This window comes from Rutidosis leptorrhynchoides, chromosome 10 (assembly GCF_046630445.1).
Source record: "Rutidosis leptorrhynchoides isolate AG116_Rl617_1_P2 chromosome 10, CSIRO_AGI_Rlap_v1, whole genome shotgun sequence".
Classification (NCBI taxonomy): domain Eukaryota; kingdom Viridiplantae; phylum Streptophyta; class Magnoliopsida; order Asterales; family Asteraceae; genus Rutidosis; species Rutidosis leptorrhynchoides.
Window position 1 is genome coordinate 308,979,799 of NC_092342.1, and position 14,742 is coordinate 308,994,540.

Here is a 14,742-nt window from a genome sequence, read left to right on the forward strand (position 1 = left end):
GCACTTTTATTTATCGCAATTTCATTATCATTATTTACTTTACGCTTTAAATTAAGTCTTTTATTTATTTATTATTTTACATTAGGTTTTAACTGCAACTAAAGTTTTTAAAATCGACAAACCGGTCATTAAACGGTAAAAAACCCCCTTTTATAATAATAATATTACTTATATATATTTGTATTTTTATAAATTAAAACTAATATAGCGTTAAGCTTTGTTTAAAAGATTTCCCTGTGGAACGAACCTGACTTACTAAAAACTACACTACTGTACGATTAGGTACACTTCCTATAAGTGTTGTAGCAAGGTTTAAGTATATCCATTCTATAAATAAATAAATATCTTGTGTAAAATTGTATCGTATTTAATAGCTTTTCCTAGTAAAATATAAGCTATTTCATATACACCTCTACGCACATCAAGTATTTTTGGCGCCGCTGCCGGGGAACATATTTTCTTAAACGCCGGAAGCGCAACGCTAATATATAAAAAAAGATATTTTTAGTTTACTTTTATAAAAAAATACGCTTTTGTAAAAATACGTTTTAAAAATTAAAAAAAAAATATAAAAAGAAAAACAAAAATATAAATATTTTTAAGAGTTTGTTAAATATATAAGTTTTATAAAGTTTCTTTATTTTTATTTTTAAGTTTGTAAAAATATAAATTTTATTTAAATATTTTGTATTTATTTAAAACAGAAAAATCAAAACAGCAAAACAGAAAAAAAAAATTAAAAACTCTCGGCCTGGTACTGTAGCAGCCCGTAACCTGGCCCAAAATCCAAGCTCGTGCGATCGCATGAGCCCGAAGGCAATTACTCATGTGATCGCATGAGGGCATCTGACACGCCACAGTTGATTCTCGTACTGCATTAATTACGGATAATAATTATAATTATAATTATTTAACTTAAAACCCTAATTAGGGTTAGTATTTTTAATTGTTTAATTTTAGTTTTTAGATTTAATTTGTATTTTTAGTTTTAGTTTTTATTAATACATAAAATTAGTAGTTTTATAAAATAAAAAATATAAAAATAATATTTTTATAAAAATTTTACTTTTTACAACTTTTAGTATATTTTTATATTTCGTACCTTTTAATTGTTTTAGCGTAATTTTTTGTATTTTTCGTTCGTATTTAGTTTTAATCCATAGTTTTTGCCATAGTTATTTTTATTTCTAGATTTTTAGGTTTTGCCGTAAAATCCCTTAAGTGCTTTTTCTTTAGACTAAGATTTAGGTGCTTTAGAATTTTACGACGCCATTTTTTTTAGTACCTTTTTAAGTTATTGCCATTTGGGATATAGTTTTACTTGTAAGCTTTAATATTTTTAGACGCAACTTTTAATTCTTAGTTTTTAGTTCCTTTTTAAGATTCAACGCGCAACTTTCTTATTTTTATTTTTCGACGCCTTTTACCTATGTATCAATTATCACTCCAATTAGTAATCTCAATTTGCAATTTTAATTTTAAGTTAGTAATAATAATAAGGTTGGGTTAGTCGAGTGTTTTAAAGTTTTATAAGTCACTCTTTTTCTTTCTTATTTCTCTAATTTTAATACCGACGCGCTCTTTTTCTTTCTTATTTCTCGCCATTCTAGTTTTTAGGACATAGAATTTTCTACTTCTTCTCTAAATTTCTTTAAATTACAAAAAATTATTTTAAGCGGTTAAATTGATAGACATCAAAATTTTCTGGTTCGTAGTAATAGTTGGATTTGTACGTGGACCGGGTTATTGGAGCCAAACAGTACTCAATTATATTGAGACCAAACGAATCCTGCCCCTCTGCTGCATCTTTTGGCTATTCGAAACGTGGGCAAAATCAGAAAAGTCTATTAATTTGATAACTTATATAATTTTTCTTTCTTTTTAAAAACTAATAAAATATTCAGTGAATGCACCGAGCAAAACGTTCACCACCTTTTGTATGTTCACCACCTGTAACTCGATCAAGACATCTAGCTAATATTATCGCCATTGATTTTTCTTTAGAATCATCATCCAGTCGACCAAGTACTCCAATTCAAATTTTCGATAATCCATTTTTTGAACCCGACCTCACAATTGAGAATCCGGAGAATATTCAGGGACAATTCATAGATCCTGAACCATTAATCTTTCCTCCGGAACCACCAATCATTCAAACAGAGATTGTTGAGGAACGAACTATTAAATCAGAATCCTCTAGTGATTCAGATTCAACAAATTCAATCATGGAAAATCTGGAACCTTTAAGTATGGAAGACCGAATGAGAGCTAAACGCACTGGCCAAGGTCACGCAATTACTCATCCAGACATTAATGCGCCAGATTATGAAATCAAAGGACAAATTCTACACATGGTAACTAATCAATGCCAATTTAGTGGTACGCCGAAGGAAGATCCAAATGAACATCTTCGTACCTTTAATAGGATCTGCACTCTATTTAAAATAAGAGAAGTTGAAGATGAACAGATATATCTCATGTTATTTCCCTGGACTTTAAAGGGAGAAGCCAAAGATTTGTTGGAATCGTTACCTGAAGGGGCGATTGATACATGGGATGTTTTAGTTGAAAATTTTCTTAAACAATTCTTTCCGGCATCTAAAGCCGTAAGACTTCAAGGAGAAATTGTTACGTTCACACAGAAGCCAAATGAAACTCTATATGACGCATGGACCAGATTTGGAAAGTTATTGAGAGGATGTCCGCAACATGGTTTAGACACCTGTTAAATAGTACAAATATTCTACCAAGGATGCGACATCACTACAAGGAAAGACATAGACATAGCAGCTGGTGGTTCCATTATGAAGAAAACAGAAACTGATGCTTACAAAATTATTGATAACACTGCTTCCCACTCACATGAGTGGTACCAAGAAAAAGATATCGTTAGATCATCTAAAGCAGCTAGACCCGATTCTAGCCATGACTTAGATTCTATTTCCGCAAAGATAGATGCTGTCGAGAGACGAATGGTAAGGATGACTAAGGATATTCACTCAATACGAATTAGTTGTGAGCAGTGTGGAGGACCACATTTGACAAAAGATTGTCTCAGTATTGAACTAACAATGGAACAAATAGAGAATGTTTCATACATAAACCAAAGGCCTGGAAATAATTATCAGAATAATTATCAACCGCCAAGACCAATTTACAATCAAAACCAGAATTATAACCGAAATATTCCATACAACAACCAACAAGGTCCTAGTAATCAACAAGTATCCAACAATACTTACAACCAGCAAAGACCTAATTTTCAAAACAAACCACCACAAACCGTTGATAAAAAGCCAAATTTAGAAGATATGATGACGAAGCTAGTTGAATCTCAAACTCAGTTTTTCACATCTCAGAAACAAATGAATGAACAAAATGCTCAAGCATTTAGAAATCAACAAGCTTCTATTCAAAATCTGGAACGAGAAGTAAGTAACCTAGCAAGGTTAATAGGTGAAAGAAAATCGGGAAGTCTACCTAGTGATACAAATGCTAACCCCCGAAATGAAACAGCTAAAGCCATTACCACAAGAAGTGGTATTACACTTAAACCACCTGAAATACCTGTAATTTCTGAGGAAGCTATTCCTACTCCACAAGAATCACAACCTGAACAAGGTAAGGAAAAAGAACCGGTAGTTGAAAAGGTTAATGAAGATAACACAGTTAAAGCTAAACCTTATGTTAAACCATACCAACCACCACTTCCTTACCCGAGTAAAATGAGAAAAGAGATACTTGAAGCCGAGCAATCAAGTTTAAACAGATAAATGTAAATCTTCCTTTCATTGATGTGATTTCAGGAATGCCTAGATATGCTAAATTTCTGAAAGATCTAATCACAAATAGAAAGAAAATGGAAGAACTCTCGGCTGTTACTATGAATGCTAATTGTTCAGCAGTGCTGTTGAATAAGATACCAGAAAAATTATCAGATCCAGGAAGTTTCACAATTCCATGTTTTCTGGGTAGTCTTAGTTCAATAGAAGCATTGGCAGATTTAGGTGCTAGTATAAATTTAATGCCGTATTCACTATACACTAAACTAGACCTTAGAGAATTGAAACCAACAAGAATAAGCATACAACTAGCCGATAGATCAGTAAAATATCCTAGAGGGATAATGGAGAACATGCTAGTTAAAGTTGGTACTTTAGTATTTCCAGTAGATTTTGTTGTTCTGGATATGGAAGAAGATTCTCAAGTTCCTCTCATATTAGGAAGACCATTCTTAAACACGGCTAAAGCAATGATAGACGTATTTGGTAAGAAATTGACCCTAAGTATAGAGGACGAGAGTGTTACCTTTTCAGTTGATAGATCTATGCAACAACCGCAATCTGCAGATGATACATGCTATTATATTCAAACTATAGAATCACATGCAGAATTGTTAGAAGAATTTCCAGAATTACAAGGAACGGGAGAATGTTCTTTAGGAGAATGAACTGAACCAATTGATGAAACTGAAATGTTAGCTACACTTATGGCTAATGGATATGAACCAACAACAGAAGAAATTCAAATGCTAAAAGAAGAAGACAGATATCGATATAAATCATCGATAGAAGAACCACCAACATTAGAGCTAAAGCCACTTCCAAACCATTTGAAATATGCTTATTTACATGGTAAATCTGAATTACCTGTAATAATATCGTCTTCTCTTACTGAAAATGAGAAATCACAACTCATTTCTGTGTTAAAAGCTCATAAACCAGCCATTGCATGGAAGATTCATGATATTAAAGGAATAAGTCCTTCGTATTGTACACATAAAATCCTTATGGAAGAAATTATTAAACTGCTTGATGCAGGTTTAATTTATCCAATCTCTGATAGTCTATGGGTAAGCCCAGTTCAATGCGTGCCTAAGAAGGGTGGCATGACTGTCATCACAAATGAGAAAAATGAGCTTATTCCTACTCAGTGTTGTAAATCTCCCGAGATCTCCCCGAGATCTCCCTCGAGATCTCATTTTTAGCAGGCAACCGAGACGAGAAGTTCATCTCCCGAGATTTCTCGGTCAACGGGGTCAAACTTAGTCAAAGCCACGATTTCTCGGATTTTCTTACTAATTTGTAAGATTTTCTTGTAAAATTCGTAATTTCTAAAATTTTCTAGCTCATTTCTCGGACATTTTTGTAAAATCTCGTAAAAATGTATATAAATACACATATATTTATGTTTTGATGTATATTTTTATTAAAAAAACTATAAAGTCAACGTAAGTCAACGTCCGAGATCTCCCCAAGATTATTCCGAGATGCCGAGATCTCCTTAAAAAGTCCAAACGAGATCTTCCCGAGATCCGAATTCTCCAACCTTGTTCCTACTAGGACTGTAACAGGATGGCGTGTATGTATTGATTATAGAAAATTAAATGACGCCACCAAAAAAGATCACTTTCCCTTACCTTTTATTGATCAAATGTTAGAAAGATTAGCCGGAAATAATTACTATTATTTTCTTGATGGTTTTTCCGGATACTTTCAAATTCCAATAGCACCCGAGGACCAAGAAAAAACCACATTCACATGCCCTTATGATACTTTTGCTTACAAACGCATGCCATTTGGACTTTGCAACGCCCCTGCAACCTTTCAAAGGTGCATGATGGCGATTTTTCACGACATGATAGAAGAATGCATGGAAGTTTTCATGGATGAATTTTCAGTCTTCGGTGATACATTTGAATCATGTCTAGTTAATCTTGAACGAATGCTTATTAGATGCGAACAATCAAATCTAGTACTTAATTGGGAGAAATGTCATTTCATGGTTAAAGAAGGCATCGTTCTTGGTCATAAAATTTCAAAGGAAGGAATTAAAGTGGATAGAGCTAAAGTAGATGTAATTGCTAAACTTCCACATCCCACCAATGTTAGAGGAGTTAGGAGTTTTCTAGGGCATGCCGGTTTTTACCGACGTTTTATAAAAGATTTTTCTAAAATTTCCACTCCTATGAATAAACTCCTAGAAAAGGATGCTCCATTCATCTTTTCAGATGACTGCATCAAAACTTTTAATATTCTTAAAGAAAAACTCACTAATGCGCCGATCATGATAACTCCAAATTGGAATCTACCGTTTGAACTTATGTGCGATGCAAGTGATTTTGCAATGGGAGCCGTTCTAGGACAAAGGATTGAAAAACGATTTCAACCTATATATTATGCTAGTAAGACATTACAAGGAGCACAAACAAATTACACAACTACTGAAAAAGAACTCCTTGCTATTGTCTTTGCTTTTGACAAATTTCGTTCATATCTCGTTCTAGCTAAAACGGTGGTCTATACTGACCATTCTGCTCTTAGATACCTATTTTCGAAACAAGATGCTAAACCACGATTAATCCGTTGGATCTTACTCTTACAAGAGTTCGATATTGAAATCCGAGATAAAAGAGGAGCAGAAAATCTCGCCGCTGATCATCTTTCTCGTCTTGAAAATCCCGAATTAGAAGTTCTAAATGAATCGGACATACAAGACAACTTTCCTGATGAATATCTATTGAAGATAGATTATAATGAAATTTCATGGTTTGCAGACTATGCAAACTATTTAGTATGTGGATTCCTTGAAAAAGGATTATCGTACCAAAAACGAAAGAAATTCTTTAGTGATATAAAACACTATTTCTGGGAAGATCCACATTTGTTTAAAAGTTGTCCCAATTGAATAATACGCCGATGTGTATTCGGAGATGAAGCTAGTAAAATCTTAAACCATTTTTACACAGGACCAACAGGAGGGCATTATGGGCCACAACTAACAGCAAGAAAAGTTTATGATGCTGGATTCTATTGGCCTACAATTTTCAAAGACGCACACCTTCTTTGCAAATCCTGTGATGCATGTCAAAGGGCCGAAAAAATAAGTCAACGTGATGAAATGCCACAAAATGTCATTCAAGTATGTGAAGTATTTGACATTTGGGGTATTGACTTTATGGGTCCATTTCCAAAATCTCATAATAATCTCTATATTCTCGTAGCCATTGATTATGTATCTAAATGGGCAAAAACACAAGCTCTCCCGACTAATGATGCACGAGTTGTAGTCAACTTTTTAAAACGTCTTTTTGCAAGGTTTGGAACACCGAAAGCTTTAATAAGTTATCGGGGTACTCATTTCTGTAATAATCAACTTGAGAAAGTTCTCAAAAGATACGGAGTAACTCATAAAATCTCCACTACTTATCATCCACAGACAAGTGGACAAGTTAAAAATACCAACCGAGCTTTAAAACGTATTCTAGAGAAAACGTAGGATCAAATCCGAAGGAATGGTCCATTAAATTGGAGGATGCACTCTGGGCTTTTAGAACAGCCTACAAAACTCCAATTGGAACCACACCTTTTAGACTCGTTTACGGAAAAGCATGTCATCTTCCAGTAGAAATTGAACACAAAGCATTTTGGGCTTTGAAGACATGTAATCTTGATTTACATGAAGCTGGATGTCTACGGTTAAGTCAATTAAACGAATTAGAAGAATTGAGACATGAAGCATACAAAAATTCGTTAATCTATAAGGAAAGAACGAAGAAATGGCATGATAAAAGAATCAGAAGTTCAAAAGAATTTAAAGAAGGAGATAGAGTTCTTCTTTTCAATTCACGATTCAAGCTATTTCCTGGAAAATTGAAATCAAGATGGTCTGGACCATTCATAGTCAAAAGAGTTTTCCCATACGGCACAGTAGAATTAATAAATTCAAATGGAATTGAATTTAAGGTTAATGGTCACAGAGTTAAACATTACATAGATATTCCAATGGAAATTGACAACGAAGTTAATCACAATTTCGACACCACAACTAACTAAGTGTGGGGAGAATCAAGTCTTTTAAAGGATAATATATATTTCTGTTAGAGTTAAATTTTCTGTTTTCATGTAGTTCTCGAAAATGGAACCCGAATGGTCTTTCCCTAGCAGACCCTAAAGAACTAGTCTTCTCCCCCCATTCTGAATTTTTATTTTTTTAGGTTTTATGAAATGAAGACTTCCTGTGAATTAAATCATGGTCTAATGCTACACGCTTTGATTACTAAACGTAATAATGACACACTTCCGAGTGAACTGGTATCAGTAATCAGAGAAAAATTGGACGGAGTAAGAAAAGAATCTAGATGCGAAGATAATAAGTTACAATTTGGTAAAGGAAAATCAAAATCCGCAGTGAAAAGGAGAGCACGACACCTTGAAAAATGTCACAAATGCGGAAAATGGTCACACGAAGGTAAATGTTCAAATAATCAAACCTATTCATATACCGAATTTGTTACTCTATGCAGAGACGGACCGTTCATATGTTTAGAAGAAAAAACACTGAATGCTCGGGGTTACGCCTATGTAGCCATGGAAAACCAATTAGTCCGACTATCTTATGAGTGGGCTAGAGCATATCACTAAGAAATATATTTCTCACAGGTAAGTTTGTACAGTTTTTATTTTTATTTTTATTTTTAACCTTTTGATAATAAACGCTAATTTGTTCACTATAAAGTATCAAATTGGTATTCGATAAAATTAGGTCTTGCGACCGAAATTATTGATATCATACAAAAATTTATTACATCACTGCGAAATTTATCGTTTATTCTTAAGGTATAAATATCTTTAATCAATCAAACCAAAATATTTCAAAAATTCGTCATGAGTTAAATTAGGTCATGGAACCGAAATTACTTTACCGAAAAGAGGGGCGTATATTTTTGATAATATTTTGTTGATTAAAGTGGGATAAAAGCAAAAAATATTTTTAATTTTATTTTTACTTTGTTTTTATAATTAATATTAAAATAATATTGTAAACTTGTTAAAATTAATATATATTTAAAATTGTAAATATTTGAAAAATTAGTATTTTTAATATAATTTGTATGTATAAAAACAAAAATATAATTTAAGTTTGGTGTGAATTTTTAATATGAATTTTAAATTTTATGCATTTTAAATTTAATTATGGTGTGAATTTAAAAACAAAAATTTACTTTATTTCGCTAAGTTAAAAATATGATTTTTAAAATTCGTCGTGAGTTGAAGACTAGGTCGTTGAACCGAAATTGCTTTACCCGAGGGAGGTACGAGAACTTTTATTATCATTATTTTTAATCTTATTGAATTAAAGTATGCCAAAAACATTTAAAAAACCCAAAAATCTTTGCTTTTAAAACCGCGTTTAAAAAGTGACAAATTTTAAAATTTTGTCGAGGGACGGACTAGGACAACGATCCGAAACGCCCTCATCCTAAAAGGAAATAAATTTTTAAAATTTTATTAATTTTATGTTTTATAAAGTGTAAGGTTTTAAAAAAAAATAAATAAATAAAAACACTGTAGCCGGCACCTCATGCGATCGCATGGGGTTTACACACCAACCTCATGCGATCGCATGAGGCTGGAAAACTGGCCAGATCAAAAACTCTCAGCGAGTCTGCTTCTACACCACAACACACACACATACTTGAAAATACTCCCAAATATTCATCAAATTTCACCAAAATTCACCGTAATTCATCAAATTTTACGCTCTAATCATGCCTAGATTCTCATTCTTCAGCAAAAAGGTAAAAATTACACCCTTAAACTCTATAAATTCCTAGTTTTTGTGATAATTACCAATATTTTACTGATAATGCTAAAAACGAACATATATTTCATAGCATTATTCCTCAAGAAAGACAAGCTTTTAGTTGCAATTGTTCTATTTACAAGTGATATTCGTTTAAATAATAAAAGGTGAAGACAAAAGACAGATTCGACGAATTGAAGACGCAAACGACCAAAAAGCTCAAAAGTACAAAAGACAATCAAAGAGGTTTCAATTATTGATAAGAAACGTCTCGAAATTACAAGAGTACAAGATTCAAAACGCAAAGTACAAGATATTAAATTGTACGCAAGGACGTTCGAAAATCCGGAACCGGGACCAGAGTCAACTCTCAACGCTCGACGCAACGGACTAAAAATTACAAGTCAACTATGCACATAAATTTAATATAATATTTAAATAATTCTTATAATTATTTATATATTATATAAATAAATAAAAACCGTCGGCAAGAAAGACTCCAAATTGTGTGAGCTATATTTACAAACTCCGCGACTCGCGGAGTTTGAAGGCTAAAAATGCCGCGAGTCGCGGAGCCCCAAAGTTTGAAACTCCCTATAAAGCCAACCAAATTCTGATCATTTTTCATAACATATATCTATCTCTCTCTATCTATATACGTAAAATATATATATATAATTTATATTTTAATTTTAATTTTAATTTTAATCCTAATAATAAGGGTATGTTAGCGAATGTTGTAAGGGTGTAAGTCAAAATTCTGTCCGTGTAACGCTACGCTATTTTTATCATTGTAAGTTATGTTCAACCTTTTTAATTTAATGTCTCGTAGCTAAGTTATTATTATGCTTATTTAATCCGAAGTAATCATGATGTTGGGCTAATTACTAAAATTGGGTAATTGGGCTTTGTACCATAATTGAGGTTTGGACAAAAGAATGACACTTGTGGAAATTAGACTATGGGCTATTAATGGGCTTTATATTTGTTTAACTAAATGATAGTTTGTTAATGTTAATATAAAGATTTACAATTGGGCGTCCCTATAAATTACCATATACACTCGATCGGACACGATGGGCGGGGTATTTATATGTACGAATAATCGTTCATTTAACCGGACACGGGAATGGATTAATAGCCACTAGAATAATTAAAACAGGGGTGAAATTATGTACAAGGACACTTGGTATAATTGATAACAAAATATTAAAACCTTGGGTTACACTCAGTCGACATCCTGGTGTAATTAATAAACAAAGTATTAAAATCTTGTTACAGTTTAAGTCCCCAATTAGTCGGAATATTTAACTTCGGGTATAAGGATAATTTGACGAGGATACTCGCACTTTATATTTATGACTGATGGACTGTTATGGACAAAAACCAGACGGACATATTAAATAATCCAGGACAAAGGACAATTAACCCATGGGCATAAAACTAAAATCAACACGTCAAACATCATGATTACGGAAGTTTAAATAAGCATAATTCTTTTATTTCATATTTAATTTCCTTTATTTTATATTTAATTGCACTTCTAATTATCGCATTTTTATTGTTATTGTATTTAATTGCACTTTTAATTATCGTACTTTTTAATTATCGCAAGTTTATTTTATCGCATTTTTATTAATCGCAATTTCATTATCGTTATTTACTTTACGCTTTAAATTAAGTCTTGTATTTATTTATTATTTTACATTTGGTTTTAACTGCGACTAAAGTTTTAAAATCGACAAACCGGTCATTAAACGGTAAAAAACCCCCTTTATAATAATAATATTACTTATATATATATATTTGTATTTTTATAAAAATAAACTAATATAGCGTTAAGCTTTGTCTAAAAAGATTCCATGTGGAACGAACCGGACTTACTAAAAACTACACTACTGTACGATTAGGTACACTGCCTATAAGTGTTGTAGCAAGGTTTAAGTATATCCATTCTCTAAATAAATAAATATCTTGTGTAAAATTGTATCGTATTTAATAGTTTTTCCTGTAAAAATATAAGCTATTTTATATACACCTCGCACGACATCAAGTAATTTTTGGCGCCGCTGCCGGGGAATTCGCTTAAAAGCCGGAAGCGCAACGCTAATATATAAATATATATATATATATATATATATATATATATATATATATATATATATATATATATATATATATATATATATATATATATATATATATATATATATATATATATATATATATATATATATATAAATCTAGCTTTAAGATTTTTATTTATAAAATTATAAAGTAATTCTATTTTTATTTTAGTTTTTAAATATAAGTTTTTTTTATACAAATATTTAGATTTTAAAACAGAAAAATATAAAACAGAAAATAATAAATAAAAAAAAATCGCGTCGAATTTTATTTAACCTGTCATCAGAAAATTTGAACCCCGCGAGTCGCGGAGTTTTTTGCTTCGGGCACCGCAACTCGCGGAGCCGCCCTGACAGGCCAGACCAGAACCCTAATATCGCATTAATTACGGAGTATATTTTAATTTTTATTATTAACACCCTAATTAGGGATTGTTTAGTTAATTAATATTAATTAATTTAGTTTTATTTATTTAATTTGTAATATTAAGTTTATTTAGTTTTATTAATATATAAAAATTAATAGTTTTAATAAATAATTAATATAAAAAAAATATTTTTATAAAAATTGTACTTTTTACAACTTTTTGTATATTTTTATATTTTGTCCCTTTTTAATCGTTTTAGCGTAATATTTGTATTTTTCGCTCATATTTAGTTTTAAACTTAGTTTTTGCCATAGTTATTTTTACTTCTAGATTTTTAGACTTTGCCGTAGAATTCCTTAAGTGCTTTTTCTTTAGACTAAGATTTAGGTACTCTAGAATTTTGCGACGCCTTTTTAAGTTTTAGTTTCTTTTTAAGTTATTTCCATTTGGGATTTAGTTTTTCTTATAAGCTTTAATATTTTTAGACGACTTTTACCTATGTATCAATTATCATTCCAATTAGTAATCTCAATTTACGATTATAATTTTAAGTTAGTTGTAGTAATAAGGTTAGGTTAGTCAAGTATTTTTAAGTTTTATAAGTTTCTTTTATTTTTCCGTCACCTTTTATTTTTCAACCATTTTTCTTTTTCGACCTTTTTCCGACGAACTCTTTTTCTTTCTTATTTCTCGCTATTCTAGTTTTAGGACATAGATTTTTATTCTACTTCTTATCTAAATTTCTTAAAATTACGAAAATTTATTTTAAGTGGTTAAATTAATAGACATCAAAATTTTCTGGTTCGTAGTAATAGTTGGATTTGTACGTGGACCGGGTTATTGGAGCCAAACAGTCCTCAATTATATTGAGACCAAACGAATCCTGCCCCTCTGCTGCATCTTTTGGCTATTCGAAACGTGGGCAAAATCAGAAAAGTCTATTGATTGGATAAATTATTATAATTTTTCTTTCCTTTTTAAAACTAATAGGATATTCAGTGAATGCACCGAGCAAGACGTTCACCACCTTTTGTACGTTCACCACCTGTAACTAGATCAAGACATTTAGCAAATATTACCGCCGTTGATTTTTCTTTAGAATCGTCATCCAGTCGACCAAGTACTCCAGTTCAAATTTTCGATAATCCATTTTTTGAACCCGACCTCACAATTGAGAATCCGGAGAATATTCAGGAACGGTTCGTAGATCCTGAACCACTAAACTTTCCTCCGGAACCACCAATCATTCAAACAGAGATTGTTGAGGAACGAACCATTAAATCAGAATCCTCTAGTGATTCCGATTTAACAAGTTCAATTATGGAGAATCTGGAACCTTTAAGTATGGAAGACCGAATGAGAGCTAAACGCACTGGCCAAGGTCACGCAATTACTCATCCAGACATTAATGCGCCAGATTATGAAATCAAAGGACAAATTCTACACATGGTGACTAATCAATGCCAATTTAGTGGTGCGCCGAAGGAATATCCAAATGAACATCTACGTACCTTTAATAGGATCTGCACACTTTTTAAAATCCGAGAAGTTGAGGATGAACAGATATATCTCATGTTATTTCCCTGGACTTTAAAGGGAGAAGCCAAAGATTGGTTGGAATCGTTACCTGAAGGGGCGATTGATACATGGGACGTTTTAGTTGAAAAATTTCTTAAACAATTCTTTCCTGCATCTAAAGCCGTAAGACTTCAAGCAGAAATTGTTACGTTCACACAGAAGCCAAATGAAACTCTATATGAGGCATGGACTAGATTTGAAAAGTTGTTAAGAGGATGTCCGCAACATGGTTTAGACACCTGTCAAATAGTACAAATATTCTACCAAGGATGCGACATCACTACAAGAAAAGACATAGATATAGCAGCTGGTGGTTCTATTATGAAGAAAACCGAAACTGATGCTTACAAAATTATTGATAACACTGCTTCCCACTCACATGAGTGGCACCAAGAAAAAGATATCGTTAGATCATCTAAAGCAGCTAGAGCTGATTCTAGCCATGACTTAAATTCCATTTCCGCAAAGATAGATGCTGTCGAGAGACGAATGGAAAAGATGACTAAAGATATTCACTCAATACGAATTAGTTGTGAGCAGTGTGGAGGACCACATTTGACAAAAGATTGTTTCAGTATTGAATTAACAATGGAACAAAGAGAGAATATTTCATACATAAACCAAAGGCCTGGAAATAATTATCAGAATAATTATCAACCGCCAAGACCGATTTACAATCAAAACCAGAATTATAACCGAAATATTCCATACAACAACCAACAAGGTCCTAGCAATCAACAAGTATCCAATAATACTTACAATCAGCAAAGACCTAATTTTCAAAACAAACCACCATAACAACCCGATGATAAAAAGCCGAATTTAGAAGATATGATGACGAAGCTAGTTGAAACTCAAACGCAGTTTTTCACATCTCAGAAACAAACTAATGAACAAAATGCTCAAGCATTTAGAAATCAACAAGCTTCTATTCAAAATCTGGAACAAGAAGAAAGTAACCTAGCAAGGTTAATAGGTGAAAGAAAACCGGGAAGTCTACCTAGTGATACAAATGCTAACCCCCGGAATGAAACAGCTAAAGCCATTACCACAAGAAGTGGTACAACACTTAAACCACCTGAAAT

General features: G+C 32.1%; 1 non-coding gene across 1 annotated transcript; it reads right to left on the minus strand.

Annotated features, from left to right (window-relative positions):
- Positions 1-13,783: 13,783 nt before the first annotated feature.
- Positions 13,784-13,890, minus strand: LOC139873714 (small nucleolar RNA R71). Its single transcript, XR_011767440.1, has one exon. It is a non-coding gene; the product is annotated as a small nucleolar RNA R71 (small nucleolar RNA).
- Between the last annotated feature and the right edge of the window lie 852 nt (positions 13,891-14,742).